Genomic DNA, 15,804 nt, shown 5'->3' with positions numbered 1-15,804 from the left:
ACATCCTCACTGGGGCCGGAAGGCTCAGCGTGAACATGTGTGTCTCTGTATCTCAGGAGAGCTCCTTCCTGCTTAGACAGAAAAGCTTCCTTTGCTTTCTTGCTTTTTCTGAATGCTGCCCCAGAGGGGCGTTTTCTTCTTTCACTCATGACTGCTGTTCTGTGCCAGCTAGAGTGACAAATAAGCAGGCTGGTAGCGGGGTCTGAGCGAGGGAAGAGATCAGCGTCTTAAGGGCCTACTCGGCTCCTACTACTTCAGTTGACTGCCTGTTCTCCTCAAGCGGGTTCAGGGAAGCAGCAGGAAATAGGAAGCTCCCTGACAAGCTGGTGTTAGTCCAGACTCCTGGGGGTGCTCAAGAGGTACATTAGAGGCTCCTCCTCCTCTCTCTCCCTGCAGCTCCTGTTGCTTTCTGTTATTCCCTCTCCCCGTTTCTCCTGCCTGTCTGTTATGTCTCTTGTGCCCCCTTCCTCCAGCACAGCACTCCACAAGCTCTGTGCATCTCCAGCAGAGAGAAAACATATGCACCAGCACCAGACACAATTTTCTACGCTCTGGGTCCTAGTGGCGCCCGCCCACAGTCTGGCACCTGCGGCAGCCGCCTCAGTTCGCCTCATGGTAAGGCCAGCCCTGTCCTGTGGGCACGGAGAACCTAGCTCCCACTGAGGTCAGCCAGGGAGGCTGGATGTGCACATTGCAGGAAATAGACGGTCAGGGCAGCATAATCCAGTGAAAAAAATGCGACTTGCTAATTGCAACCCAGGCTCTCCCTGTGTGGCTCTTCGTCCTGCCTCTGTTGGCTGGAGCATGAGCAGAGCTTTCTGAGACAGCTGCTGTGGCTGTGGCCAGCCAGCGAAGCGCGTTTCCCATCGTCTCTCTTCTGGCTGTGGATGTTTGACTGCAGCAGCCCCGCAGAGGTCCCGGCCTCGCTCTCTAATGTCCATTCTCCTCTTGCTTTCACGGCGATTCTTGGACCATTCAGTAGCCGCAGGAAAACATCCCAGTTGTGGACACAGGCACCAGCACCGATTCCCCAAGCCAGAGTCCCCTTTGCAATCCAGGGAACCAGCCTGGGTTGTCTGGAGTGCAGGGTGTGGCCCACGGTGACTGCAGACCCTGCCCCTGCTGCACAGCGACTCCTGGGACCCTCTAGCCCATCAGCACTCGGCTCTCCCACATTCTGCTGAGCGGCTGAGATCTGGGGGAACAGAAACCCTTTGTTAGAGACGGAAAATCTCCTCCCAGGAACACTCTGTCAATGGCTGCCAGAGGCCGTCCCTGTGAAACCCCAAATGTGCAGCCCCTCGGATTCTCAACAGGGGAGATCTCAGCTCATTCACTTGTCACCCGTGGCCGCAGTCTCTGACAGGGGGAATGTAGAAGGTATTTTTTTGCCAATGGTCCCTTCTGCAGCACCCATAATGGGAGGAGGTTTGGCCTTGTGATGTGAGGCCTGGGTCTGAGAATCAGGGCTCCTGGGTTCTGGGGCTCTGGAATGGAGTGTGGTCTAGTGGGTGGAGCTGGATTTGTTGACAGTGAATGAGAGGGGCTTGTGCTGAAGGACCCTGGGTCAATCCCCACCAATTCCTGTGATGTCTACATGTGGCCACGATTTTACTTACCTCTCAATGTAGGTTATTTAGCCCATTCCTGGACACGTGTGTTACATCTGCTGCTGGCCACCCCTGAGATGTAGGTCCTTCATCCACACAAGGACATGGCACATCAAGGTCAATCCAGCAGCTCCCATCCGGTCTTCACCTCCGCAATGGAGGGCGAGCTCTAACCTGACCAGAGAAAGACAGGGTGGTGTCCTTCAGGGGAATCTGCTGGAGCTCCTGCATCCCCTGCTCCACCTCACACCCCAACACGCTAAGGGTTTTCCAAAGATACCACTAATCTCGGATAAACAAAGCAGCTGAGAAGAGGTCAGTGTGGGTTGATTTACTGAGCAGACTGGTTCTAATGGAAGAACAGATTTCTCCCCTGCTCTGGGGAGATTCCCATAGGAAAAGTCTCTGATGGTTGGGGTGGGGGCAATGCAAACCCTCAGCCCCTTGAATGGCAGGAAATCAGGACTCAGGGAGTTAAGGGGTGTCTCTGTCCTGCTGGAGGGAGCAGATCTGGAGAGCAGGAAGAGCACTAGTGGCATTGTAGGAAAGCCAGTGACTTCTACCTGTGAAGGTGGCTGAAGCTTCTGGCAGACACTAGAGTCCCGGATCCTTACACCTCCTTTGGGGATCCTTTCCCTAGGAATAAAATAAGGACACCACACAGAGAATGACATTTGAATCCCAGGTCTGGGATCCAGGGAAAAGGGATGATCTCAGCCAGGCTACGTACCAGGAACCTGATTTTGGTCCCAAGAGCCACAATTACCCAGAGGAGGTTTTCTTCCCCATTTGCTTTCAGGTTATTTACTCACAGTATTCATTTGTCTGCTTTGCCGGGTCTCCACTCTCTGCAGCTGTTCATTGGTTTTAGTAACAGTCTTTCACTTTTTGCTTCTGTTTCCTCTTCTTACAGGGTAGCATCTGCTTAGCACTTTTTAAAAAAATAAAACAATTCAAAACAAAATCCTGATCCTACATGGAAGAGGAAGGTTCCTGAGAATTTGGCTGCAGAACTTTAGTGTCTGCATATTTCAGTCCCTATTATTTATTCAGGTGCAGGTCTGATGCCATCTGCACCCCGAAGAATGCCCATATGATGCACGGGGGGCCCTTAGAATACCTGTTAAAAGAGAAGAAGAGAGTAGATTAAAAGGTGGGGAAATCAACCAATGCATCAGCCCTTCTCTGCATCACTGAAGCACCAGGCATGGGAGCGAAACAGGTTACAAATCCCCATGGTTCTTTCCCACTAGACAGACGTCCAGAAAGAAAAAGGCCTTCAGCCAATTATTTCCTTACACTCGGAAGGGGTGAAATTCAGCCCTGTGCAGACAGCCAGGGCAAGGTCTGTGCATCACAGCGGGGTTAAGTGGCACTTCACTGCCCAGGTGCTCGGAGACTTCGGTGGCACAGGTGTCCTCCTGGATTGGAACAGCCAGTTGGAATCCTGTGAGGTACAGAGCAGAGAGAGGTTTGGGCCACAACGTTCACCTCAGAGGCTGAGCTTCTGCAGACTTTTGGGATGTTCCCATCTGAGGAGGAGGATTTTGGCCAGCCCCAGCTCAGAGCTTTCAATCACTTCAACCAGTGATTCTCTGGCACAGTTGATCTAAAGCAGCTGAACTTTTCAGGCCTTGCCCCCATCTCCGACCCCCCTCCCACCTCGCATTGCCCTCTAACAGCCCTCTCCCTTATCTCGATCCCTGCCAAGCCCAAATACAGAGCCTAGCCCACGCTCCTCCTCTCAGACCCGCTCCTCACACGACCCTCCCCTACCTTTGAGAGGCTGATCCCGGTGCCCTTTACCGAGCTCCTGGAGAAATCATGGCTCCTCAGGACAACCTGGGGTGGTTCCAACCTCTGTGTGGGGTGCGTGGTTTTCCGTCTAAGCTTCACTGAGAGCCAGCATGTCTCGATTTCACAGGACGAGTGAAGTCTAGGAAGCGCTGCACTTCTTGAGGATTTCCAACTTCGCCCCATTTATCAATGGCTTCCACCTTATTTGGATCAATCATAACATCTTCTGGGGAGAGGATGTACGCCCAAAACTCTGTGGAGAGTTGGCTGGAGGTTCCGCTTTTCCAATTCTGCGTTGAGACCATGCAGCTGAAACCTCTCCAGGTTCGGATGTGCTGCGCGTGCTGCCCTGGGTTCTCCAAAAAGAGACGTATGTCACCCCAATAGATGACACAGTCCCCAAATACATCACTGATTAAGTGTTTCAAGGTCAGGGAACCGTTAGTTAGCTCAATTAGCATATCAGACCGTTAAAATGTCCATCGTGTGTTTTGAAATCTGTCTTCCATTTGTCCCTTGCCCAAACGAGCCTTAGATTGGAAATTTGTCCCTTTACCCAGCTCCTGGAGAAATCATGGCTCCTCAGGACAACCTGGGAGTGGGTGGTTCCAACCTCTGTGTGGGGTGCGTGGTTTTCCGTCTAAGCTTCACTGAGAGCCAGCATGTCTCGATTTCACAGGATGAGTGAAGTCTAGGAAGCGCTGCACTTCTTGAGGACTTCCAACTTCGCCCCATTTATCAATGGCTTCCACCTTATTTGGATCAATCATAACATCTTCTGGGGAGAGGATGTACCCCCAAAACTCTGTGGAGAGTTGGCTGGAGGTTCCGCTTTTCCAATTCTGCGTTGAAACCATGCAGCCGAAACCTCTCCAGGTTCGGATGTGCTGCGCGTGCTGCCCTGGGTTCTCCAAAAGAGACGTATGTCACCCCAATAGATGACACAGTCCCCAAATACATCACTGATTAAGTGTTTCAAGGTCAGGGACCGTTAGTTAGCTCAATTAGCATATCAGACTGTTAAAATGTCCATCGTGTGTTTTGAAATCTGTCTTCCATTTGTCCCTTGCCCAAACGAGCCTTAGATTGGAAATTTGTCCCTTTACCCAGCTCCTGGAGAAATCATGGCTCCTCAGGACAACCTGGGAGTGGGTGGTTCCAACCTCTGTGTGGGGTGCGTGGTTTTCCATCTAAGCTTCACTGAGAGCCAGCATGTCTCGATTTCACAGGATGAGTGAAGTCTAGGAAGCGCTGCACTTCTTGAGGACTTCCAACTTCGCCCCATTTATCAATGGCTTCCACCTTATTTGGATCAATCATAACATCTTCTGGGGAGAGGATGTACCCCCAAAACTCTGTGGAGAGTTGGCTGGAGGTTCCGCTTTTCCAATTCTGCGTTGAAATCATGCAGCCGAAACCTCTCCAGGTTCGGATGTGCTGCGCGTTCTGCTCTGGGTTCTCCAAAAAGAGACGTATGAAACCCCAATAGATGACACTGTCCCCAAATACATCACTGATTAAGTGTTTCAAGGTCAGGGAACCGTTAGTTAGCTCAAATAGCATATCAGACCACTAAAATGTCCATCGTGTGTTTTGAAATCTGTCTTCCATTTGTCCCTTGCCCAAACGAGCCTTAGATTGGAAATTTGTCCCTTTACCCAGCTCCTGGAGAAATCATGGCTCCTCAGGACAACCTGGGAGTGGGTGGTTCCAACCTCTGTGTGGGGTGCGTGGTTTTCCGTCTAAGCTTCACTGAGAGCCAGCATGTCTCGATTTCACAGGATGAGTGAAGTCTAGGAAGCGCTGCACTTCTTGAGGACTTCCAACGCCCCATTTATCAATGGCTTTCACCTTATTTGGATCAATCATAACATCTTCTGGGGAGAGGATGTACCCCCAAAACTCTGTGGAGAGTTGGCTGGAGGGTCCGCTTTTCCAATTCTGCGTTGAAACCATGCAGCCGAAACCTCTCCAGGTTCGGATGTGCTGCGCGTGCTGCCCTGGGTTCTCCAAAAAGAGACGTATGTCACCCCAATAGATGACACAGTCCCCAAATACATCACTGATTAAGTGTTTCAAGGTCAGGGGACCGTTAGTTAGCTCAATTAGCATATCAGACTGTTAAAATGTCCATCGTGTGTTTTGAAATCTGTCTTCCATTTGTCCCTTGCCCAAACAGGCCTTAGATTGGAAATTTGTCCCTTTACCCAGCTCCTGGAGAAATCATGGCTCCTCAGGACAACCTGGGAGTGGGTGGTTCCAACCTCTGTGTGGGGTGCGTGGTTTTCCATCTAAGCTTCACTGAGAGCCAGCATGTCTCGATTTCACTGGATGAGTGAAGTCTAGGAAGCGCTGCACTTCTTGAGGACTTCCAACTTCGCCCCATTTATCAATGGCTTCCACCTTATTTGGATCAATCATAACATCTTCTGGGAGAGGATGTACCCCAAAACTCTGTGGAGAGTTGGCTGGAGGTTCCGCTTTTCCAATTCTGCGTTGAGACCATGCAGCTGAAACCTCTCCAGGTTCGGATGTGCTGCGCGTGCTGCCCTGGGTTCTCCAAAAAGAGACGTATGTCACCCCAATAGATGACACAGTCCCCAAATACATCACTGATTAAGTGTTTCAAGGTCAGGGAACCGTTAGTTAGCTCAATTAGCATATCAGACCGTTAAAATGTCCATCGTGTGTTTTGAAATCTGTCTTCCATTTGTCCCTTGCCCAAACGAGCCTTAGATTGGAAATTTGTCCCTTTACCCAGCTCCTGGAGAAATCATGGCTCCTCAGGACAACCTGGGAGTGGGTGGTTCCAACCTCTGTGTGGGGTGCGTGGTTTTCCGTCTAAGCTTCACTGAGAGCCAGCATGTCTCGATTTCACAGGATGAGTGAAGTCTAGGAAGCGCTGCACTTCTTGAGGACTTCCAACTTCGTCCCATTTATCAATGGCTTCCACCTTATTTGGATCAATCATAACATCTTCTGGGGAGAGGATGTACCCCCAAAACTCTGTGGAGAGTTGGCTGGAGGTTCCGCTTTTCCAATTCTGCGTTGAAACCATGCAGCCGAAACCTCTCCAGGTTCGGATGTGCTGCGCGTGCTGCCCTGGGTTCTCCAAAAAGAGACGTATGTCACCCCAATAGATGACACAGTCCCCAAATACATCACTGATTAAGTGTTTCAAGGTCAGGGGACCGTTAGTTAGCTCAATTAGCATATCAGACTGTTAAAATGTCCATCGTGTGTTTTGAAATCTGTCTTCCATTTGTCCCTTGCCCAAACGAGCCTTAGATTGGAAATTTGTCCCTTTACCCAGCTCCTGGAGAAATCATGGCTCCTCAGGACAACCTGGGAGTGGGTGGTTCCAACCTCTGTGTGGGGTGCGTGGTTTTCCGTCTAAGCTTCACTGAGAGCCAGCATGTCTCGATTTCACAGGATGAGTGAAGTCTAGGAAGCGCTGCACTTCTTGAGGACTTCCAACTTCGCCCCATTTATCAATGGCTTCCACCTTATTTGGATCAATCATAACATCTTCTGGGGAGAGGATGTACCCCCAAAACTCTGTGGAGAGTTGGCTGGAGGTTCCGCTTTTCCAATTCTGCGTTGAAACCATGCAGCCGAAACCTCTCCAGGTTCGGATGTGCTGCACGTGCTGCCCTGGGTTCTCCAAAAAGAGACGTATGTCACCCCAATAGATGACACAGTCCCCAAATACATCACTGATTAAGTGTTTCAAGGTCAGGGGACCGTTAGTTAGCTCAATTAGCATATCAGACTGTTAAAATGTCCATCGTGTGTTTTGAAATCTGTCTTCCATTTGTCCCTTGCCCAAACGAGCCTTAGATTGGAAATTTGTCCCTTTACCCAGCTCCTGGAGAAATCATGGCTCCTCAGGACAACCTGGCAGTGGATGGTTCCAACCTCTGTGTGGGGTGCGTGGTTTTCCATCTAAGCTTCACTGAGAGCCAGCATGTCTCGATTTCACAGGATGAGTGAAATCTAGGAAGCGCTGCACTTCTTGAGGACTTCCAACTTCGCCCCATTTATCAATGGCTTCCACCTTATTTGGATCAATCATAACATCTTCTGGGGAGAGGATGTACCCCCAAAACTCTGTGGAGAGTTGGCTGGAGGTTCCGCTTTTCCAATTCTGCGTTGAAACCATGCAGCCGAAACCTCTCCAGGTTCGGATGTGCTGCGCGTGCTGCCCTGGGTTCTCCAAAAAGAGACGTATGTCACCCCAATAGATGACACAGTCCCCAAATACATCACTGATTAAGTGTTTCAATGTCAGGGGACCGTTAGTTAGCTCAATTAGCATATCAGACTGTTAAAATGTCCATCGTGTGTTTTGAAATCTGTCTTCCATTTGTCCCTTGCCCAAACGAGCCTTAGATTGGAAATTTGTCCCTTTACCCAGCTCCTGGAGAAATCATGGCTCCTCAGGACAACCTGGGAGTGGGTGGTTCCAACCTCTGTGTGGGGTGCGTGGTTTTCCATCTAAGCTTCACTGAGAGCCAGCATGTCTCGATTTCACTGGATGAGTGAAGTCTAGGAAGCGCTGCACTTCTTGAGGACTTCCAACTTCGCCCCATTTATCAATGGCTTCCACCTTATTTGGATCAATCATAACATCTTCTGGGGAGAGGATGTACCTCCAAAACTCTGTGGAGAGTTGGCTGGAGGTTCCGCTTTTCCAATTCTGCGTTGAAATCATGCAGCCGAAACCTCTCCAGGTTCGGATGTGCTGCGCGTTCTGCTCTGGGTTCTCCAAAAAGAGACGTATGAAACCCCAATAGATGACACTGTCTCCAAATACATCACTGATTAAGTGTTTCAAGGTCAGGGAACCGTTAGTTAGCTCAAATAGCATATCAGACCACTAAAATGTCCATCGTGTGTTTTGAAATCTGTCTTCCATTTGTCCCTTGCCCAAACGAGCCTTAGATTGGAAATTTGTCCCTTTACCCAGCTCCTGGAGAAATCATGGCTCCTCAGGACAACCTGGGAGTGGGTGGTTCCAACCTCTGTGTGGGGTGCGTGGTTTTCCGTCTAAGCTTCACTGAGAGCCAGCATGTCTCGATTTCACAGGATGAGTGAAATCTAGGAAGCGCTGCACTTCTTGAGGACTTCCAACTTCGCCCCATTTATCAATGGCTTCCACCTTATTTGGATCAATCATAACATCTTCTGGGGAGAGGATGTACCCCCAAAACTCTGTGGAAAGTTGGCTGGAGGTTCCGCTTTTCCAATTCTGCGTTGAAACCATGCAGCCGAAACCTCTCCAGGTTCGGATGTGCTGCGCGTGCTGCCCTGGGTTCTCCAAAAAGAGACGTATGTCACCCCAATAGATGACACAGTCCCCAAATACATCACTGATTAAGTGTTTCAAGGTCAGGGGACCGTTAGTTAGCTCAATTAGCATATCAGACTGTTAAAATGTCCATCGTGTGTTTTGAAATCTGTCTTCCATTTGTCCCTTGCCCAAACGAGCCTTAGATTGGAAATTTGTCCCTTTACCCAGCTCCTGGAGAAATCATGGCTCCTCAGGACAACCTGGGAGTGGGTGGTTCCAACCTCTGTGTGGGGTGCGTGGTTTTCCATCTAAGCTTCACTGAGAGCCAGCATGTCTCGATTTCACTGGATGAGTGAAGTCTAGGAAGCGCTGCACTTCTTGAGGACTTCCAACTTCGCCCCATTTATCAATGGCTTCCACCTTATTTGGATCAATCATAACATCTTCTGGGGAGAGGATGTACGCCCAAAACTCTGTGGAGAGTTGGCTGGAGGTTCCGCTTTTCCAATTCTGCGTTGAGACCATGCAGCTGAAACCTCTCCAGGTTCGGATGTGCTGCGCGTGCTGCCCTGGGTTCTCCAAAAAGAGACGTATGTCACCCCAATAGATGACACAGTCCCCAAATACATCACTGATTAAGTGTTTCAAGGTCAGGGAACCGTTAGTTAGCTCAATTAGCATATCAGACCGTTAAAATGTCCATCGTGTGTTTTGAAATCTGTCTTCCATTTGTCCCTTGCCCAAACGAGCCTTAGATTGGAAATTTGTCCCTTTACCCAGCTCCTGGAGAAATCATGGCTCCTCAGGACAACCTGGGAGTGGGTGGTTCCAACCTCTGTGTGGGGTGCGTGGTTTTCCGTCTAAGCTTCACTGAGAGCCAGCATGTCTCGATTTCACAGGATGAGTGAAGTCTAGGAAGCGCTGCACTTCTTGAGGACTTCCAACTTCGTCCCATTTATCAATGGCTTCCACCTTATTTGGATCAATCATAACATCTTCTGGGGAGAGGATGTACCCCCAAAACTCTGTGGAGAGTTGGCTGGAGGTTCCGCTTTTCCAATTCTGCGTTGAAACCATGCAGCGAAACCTCTCCAGGTTCGGATGTGCTGCACGTGCTGCCCTGGGTTCTCCAAAAAGAGACGTATGTCACCCCAATAGATGACACAGTCCCCAAATACATCACTGATTAAGTGTTTCAAGGTCAGGGGACCGTTAGTTAGCTCAATTAGCATATCAGACTGTTAAAATGTCCATCGTGTGTTTTGAAATCTGTCTTCCATTTGTCCCTTGCCCAAACGAGCCTTAGATTGGAAATTTGTCCCTTTACCCAGCTCCTGGAGAAATCATGGCTCCTCAGGACAACCTGGGAGTGGGTGGTTCCAACCTCTGTGTGGGGTGCGTGGTTTTCCGTCTAAGCTTCACTGAGAGCCAGCATGTCTCGATTTCACAGGATGAGTGAAGTCTAGGAGCTGCACTTCTTGAGGACTTCCAACTTCGCCCCATTTATCAATGGCTTCCACCTTATTTGGATCAATCATAACATCTTCTGGGGAGAGGATGTACCCCCAAAACTCTGTGGAGAGTTGGCTGGAGGTTCCGCTTTTCCAATTCTGCGTTGAAACCATGCAGCCGAAACCTCTCCAGGTTCGGATGTGCTGCGCGTGCTGCCCTGGGTTCTCCAAAAAGAGACGTATGTCACCCCAATAGATGACACAGTCCCCAAATACATCACTGATTAAGTGTTTCAAGGTCAGGGGACCGTTAGTTAGCTCAATTAGCATATCAGACTGTTAAAATGTCCATCGTGTGTTTTGAAATCTGTCTTCCATTTGTCCCTTGCCCAAACGAGCCTTAGATTGGAAATTTGTCCCTTTACCCAGCTCCTGGAGAAATCATGGCTCCTCAGGACAACCTGGCAGTGGATGGTTCCAACCTCTGTGTGGGGTGCGTGGTTTTCCATCTAAGCTTCACTGAGAGCCAGCATGTCTCGATTTCACAGGATGAGTGAAATCTAGGAAGCGCTGCACTTCTTGAGGACTTCCAACTTCGCCCCATTTATCAATGGCTTCCACCTTATTTGGCTCAATCATAACATCTTCTGGGAGAGGATGTACCCCAAAACTCTGTGGAGAGTTGGCTGGAGGTTCCGCTTTTCCAATTCTGCGTTGAAACCATGCAGCGAAACCTCTCCAGGTTCGGATGTGCTGCGCGTGCTGCCCTGGGTTCTCCAAAAAGAGACGTATGTCACCCCAATAGATGACACAGTCCCCAAATACATCACTGATTAAGTGTTTCAATGTCAGGGGACCGTTAGTTAGCTCAATTAGCATATCAGACTGTTAAAATGTCCATCGTGTGTTTTGAAATCTGTCTTCCATTTGTCCCTTGCCCAAACGAGCCTTAGATTGGAAATTTGTCCCTTTACCCAGCTCCTGGAGAAATCATGGCTCCTCAGGACAACCTGGGAGTGGGTGGTTCCAACCTCTGTGTGGGGTGCGTGGTTTTCCATCTAAGCTTCACTGAGAGCCAGCATGTCTCGATTTCACTGGATGAGTGAAGTCTAGGAAGCGCTGCACTTCTTGAGGACTTCCAACTTCGCCCCATTTATCAATGGCTTCCACCTTATTTGGATCAATCATAACATCTTCTGGGGAGAGGATGTACCCCCAAAACTCTGTGGAGAGTTGGCTGGAGGTTCCGCTTTTCCAATTCTGCGTTGAAACCATGCAGCCGAAACCTCTCCAGGTTCGGATGTGCTGCGCGTGCTGCCCTGGGTTCTCCAAAAAGAGACGTATGTCACCCCAATAGATGACACAGTCCCCAAATACATCACTGATTAAGTGTTTCAAGGTCAGGGGACCGTTAGTTAGCTCAATTAGCATATCAGACTGTTAAAATGTCCATTGTGTGTTTTGAAATCTGTCTTCCATTTGTCCCTTGCCCAAACGAGCCTTAGATTGGAAATTTGTCCCTTTACCCAGCTCCTGGAGAAATCATGGCTCCTCAGGACAACCTGGGAGTGGGTGGTTCCAACCTCTGTGTGGGGTGCGTGGTTTTCCATCTAAGCTTCACTGAGAGCCAGCATGTCTCGATTTCACAGGATGAGTGAAGTCTAGGAAGCGCTGCACTTCTTGAGGACTTCCAACTTCGCCCCATTTATCAATGGCTTCCACCTTATTTGGATCAATCATAACATCTTCTGGGGAGAGGATGTACCCCCAAAACTCTGTGGAGAGTTGGCTGGAGGTTCCGCTTTTCCAATTCTGCGTTGAAACCATGCAGCCGAAACCTCTCCAGGTTCAGATGTGCTGCGCGTGCTGCTCTGGGTTCTCCAAAAAGAGACGTATGTCACCCCAATAGATGACACTGTCCCCAAATACATCACTGATTAAGTGTTTCAAGGTCAGGGGACCGTTAGTTAGCTCAAATAGCATATCAGACCGTTAAAATGTCCATCGTGTGTTTTGAAATCTGTCTTCCATTTGTCCCTTGCCCAAATGAGCCTTAGATTGGAAATTTGTCCCTTTACCCAGCTCCTGGAGAAACCATGGCTCCTCAGGACAACCTGGGAGTGGGTGGTTCCAACCTCTGTGTGGGGTGCGTGGTTTTCCATCTAAGCTTCACTGAGAGCCAGCGTGTCTCAATTTCACAGGATGAGTGAAGTCTAAGAAGCGCTGCACTTCTTGAGGACTTCCAACTTCACCCCATTTATCAATGGCTTCCACCTTATTTGGATCAATCATAACATCTTCTGGGGAGAGGATGTATCCCCAAAACTCTGTGGAGAGTTGGCTGGAGGTTCCGCTTTTCCAATTCTGCGTTGAAACCATGCAGCCGAAACCTCTCCAGGTCCGGATGTGCTGCGCGTGCTGCTCTGGGTTCTCCAAAAAGAGACGTATGTCACCCCAATAGATGACACTGTCCCCAAATACATCACTGATTAAGTGTTTCAAGGTCAGGGGACCGTTAGTTAGCTCAAATAGCATATCAGACCGTTAAAATGTCCATCGTGTGTTTTGAAATCTGTCTTCCATTTGTCCCTGGCCCAAACGAGCCTTAGATTGGAAATTTGTCCCTTTACCCAGCTCCTGGAGAAATCATGGCTCCTCAGGACAACCTGGGAGTGGGTAGTTCCAACCTCTGTGTGGGGTGCGTGGTTTTCCATCTTAGCTTCACTGAGAGCCAGCATGTCTCGATTTCACAGGATGAGTGAAGTCTAGGAAGCGCGGCACTTCTTGAGGACTTCCAACTTCGCCCCATTTATCAATGGCTTCCACCTTATTTGGATCAATCATAACATCTTCTGGGGAGAGGATGTACCCCCAAAACTCTGTGGAGAGTTGGCTGGAGGTTCCGCTTTTCCAATTCTGCGTTGAAACCATGCAGCCGAAACCTCTCCAGGTTCAGATGTGCTGCGCGTGCTGCTCTGGGTTCTCCAAAAAGAGACGTATGTCACCCCAATAGATGACACTCTCCCCAAATACATCACTGATTAAGTGTTTCAAGGTCAGGGGACCGTTAGTTAGCTCAAATAGCATATCAGACCATTAAAATGTCCATCGTGTGTTTTGAAATCTTTCTTCCATTTGTCCCTTGCCCAAACGAGCCTTAGATTGGGAATCCTTGCAGAGGAAGTTTGATGAAACCCTTTGCAGATTTCCTGTGAGCCAAGGTGGTAGGTCAACAGGGCAGTCATAGTCCCAGTCCAGAGGTAACGAGTCCACATTTCTTTCCCCGGTATCCATGTAATCTTGCTATTTATCAGGAACGCCACCATCAATCAAACCCTAACCCCTCCCCTTGACCCACCCAAGCCCTACCCGTTGACCCCTTATTCCCTCCCACCTGTCACCGGAAGTCCCGCCCCATGGGGGGTTTTAACTCCGGGGTCAAGGTGGCCACATGACTGGAAGCAAGGTGTGTCATGTGACCCCTCTACGAACTCCTCCCACCACTCTCTACCAATCAGGATGGGTTTCATCCCAGAAGGACCACCCTGAGAGGAGATTTGACCAGTCAGGGTGAGTTCTGAGGTGGGGTGACCCATCCAGAAGTGGGTCGTGTGACCCCTCCAAGAACTCCTCCGACCGCCATCTACCAATTAGGATGGGTTTGACCTGATAGGACTACCCTAAGAGGAGATTTTGACCAATCAGGGCGAGTCCTGGGGCAGGGTGACCCATCCGGAAGTGGGCTGTATGACCCCACTAAGAACTCCTCCCAAGGCCCTCTGCCAATCAGGGTGCAGCACCATTACCCCATAAGTCCCAGCACCGGACAGATGAGGCCATCTCTTACCAAGGACCCATGGTTTAGAAATCGTGGGAAGGCTGCTGAGAGGAAACCTGGACTCCTTCACCACCCCCGTGAGAACTTCAGACTCTGTCTTCACCCCGAGGGTCTTTGACCATCCATGGAGTAAGCGCTACATCAGCGACAGTCCAGAGCAGGAGGAGGGAGCGACCAAGGGGAGCCCTTCGGCCCAGCCAGTGATGGATAAACCGGAACCCCAAACCCAACTGCTTGTGAGACAGCCCAATGAGCATGGTGGCCTCTCTTTGTCCACCCGCTTAGAGGTGGAATGCGATTGAGGCTCAGGGGTGTCACCGGTGGAGAAGGTGAACAGAAAAGACGTCACACAGGTAAATGAATGATTAAGAAGCAATCGCTTCTTAATGGGTAAGGAACCGGGGGTTGTGTAAATCTAAAAACAAGCAGTGGGCTGCTTACACTGTTTCTGTTATGAAAACCAACAGCTCAATGATGCCTTTCTAGACGGCCTAGAAACCCTGGACAGCGTTGCATCAAGCAGGGAAGATAACCGGGCCCACCTTGGTTTTGCTCAACACCGATACAAGTTGTTGGAGAGGACTCTGAGGATGATGGCCATGAGGTGTTTCAGAGGAGGCTTGGCATAGAACTAACTGAGCCAGTGCCACGTCGTGAGCGTAAAAAAGTCACGTGGACTATTGTACGTGTTGCTGTTTATGGGGAAAGCTGTTTATTTAGGGAAAGCTGATTAAACACCATTATTGCCAGAGGTTCTGCTGTGCAATGTCTGTGCCTAAGCCAAGAACATTTAGCGCAAGGGGGGACCTTGTTCAATGCTGTGCAATTGAGTGGAGCCCCTGACTGTGTTTTAAAGAAAATAACCTGCTTACAGCTGGGGTGGAAAAATTGCAGGCACCTTCTGGTTCATTTTCTTTAAAACACAGTCAGGGTCTCCACTCACTTGCACAGCATTTCTCCAGTTATGGCAATCATGTTAACAAGGACGTGTGTATCACAAATTGTGGGTTTTTTGCTATAAAACCTGTGGAAAAATCTCTATTCAGGGGGATGACAGTTTGCTGCCCCCCCCCCCCGGCATGCTCGTAATAAAGGGGCCTCGGGTGATTCTGATCCAAACACAACGCGGGGTCGTTTTTCCACGACACGGCGTGATATTGGCCGTCTAGTCTGCACAAAAAGTTACAGATCCCTGCTTAAGGAAAAGACTATTTGTAAGAAATCTAAAAGGATTCAGCTAGAAAATGGGGAGGGGACAAACACGCGATAGAAAACTTGGTAGCTGTAAATTAAAAATAAAAAACCCTATTGAAAAGGGCTTTGTGACTATCTGTGTTTCTGTTCGAAGGCCTTTGGCCCTTAAGTGAGCTAGAAGTGTTAATGAAGCGTCTTGGTTTGGTTTCAAGGAGCTGTATGTCTTTTCAATCAAAAATCAATTGTTTGTGAGAACCTAGTGCTTGTGGGTTTTGTGTGTAAAAGTGACCCATTTACAGCAAAAAGCTGAAATGTATGTTGGGGGGGGGGGGAAATCCTAAGAAATGTGCTTACAGTAAAACAAACAGGCTGTTCAGACCTGTGTTTATGTACAATAGAGTTGACTTATCCTGTTGAACTGAGTGGGTTTAACCCCCACCCCCCCTCACTGAATAGCCAAGGTGACTGCGATTACTTACCCTTGCTGCCATAGGGTTAAATTTGATGGGGGTGGGTGGGGGTGGATGGTGAGTTCTGATTAATATGAAATGAAATAAAACCTCAGGAATTCGCAGATGCCATTGGACAGTTTCAATATAACTGCTGGAGTTGGCAGAACTC

General features: G+C 49.3%; 1 long non-coding RNA gene across 1 annotated transcript; it reads right to left on the bottom strand.

Annotated features, from left to right (window-relative positions):
• Positions 1-1,731: 1,731 nt before the first annotated feature.
• On the bottom strand, positions 1,732-2,414 carry LOC120404899. Its single transcript, XR_005598240.1, has 3 exons — positions 2,341-2,414; positions 2,174-2,246; positions 1,732-1,784 (listed from the first exon to the last, which is right to left on the bottom strand). It is a non-coding gene; the product is annotated as an uncharacterized LOC120404899 (long non-coding RNA).
• Between the last annotated feature and the right edge of the window lie 13,390 nt (positions 2,415-15,804).

This window comes from Mauremys reevesii, linkage group 4 (genome assembly GCF_016161935.1).
Source record: "Mauremys reevesii isolate NIE-2019 linkage group 4, ASM1616193v1, whole genome shotgun sequence".
Taxonomy (NCBI): Eukaryota; Metazoa; Chordata; order Testudines; family Geoemydidae; genus Mauremys; species Mauremys reevesii.
This window is presented reverse-complemented; position numbering and strand designations above follow the sequence as displayed.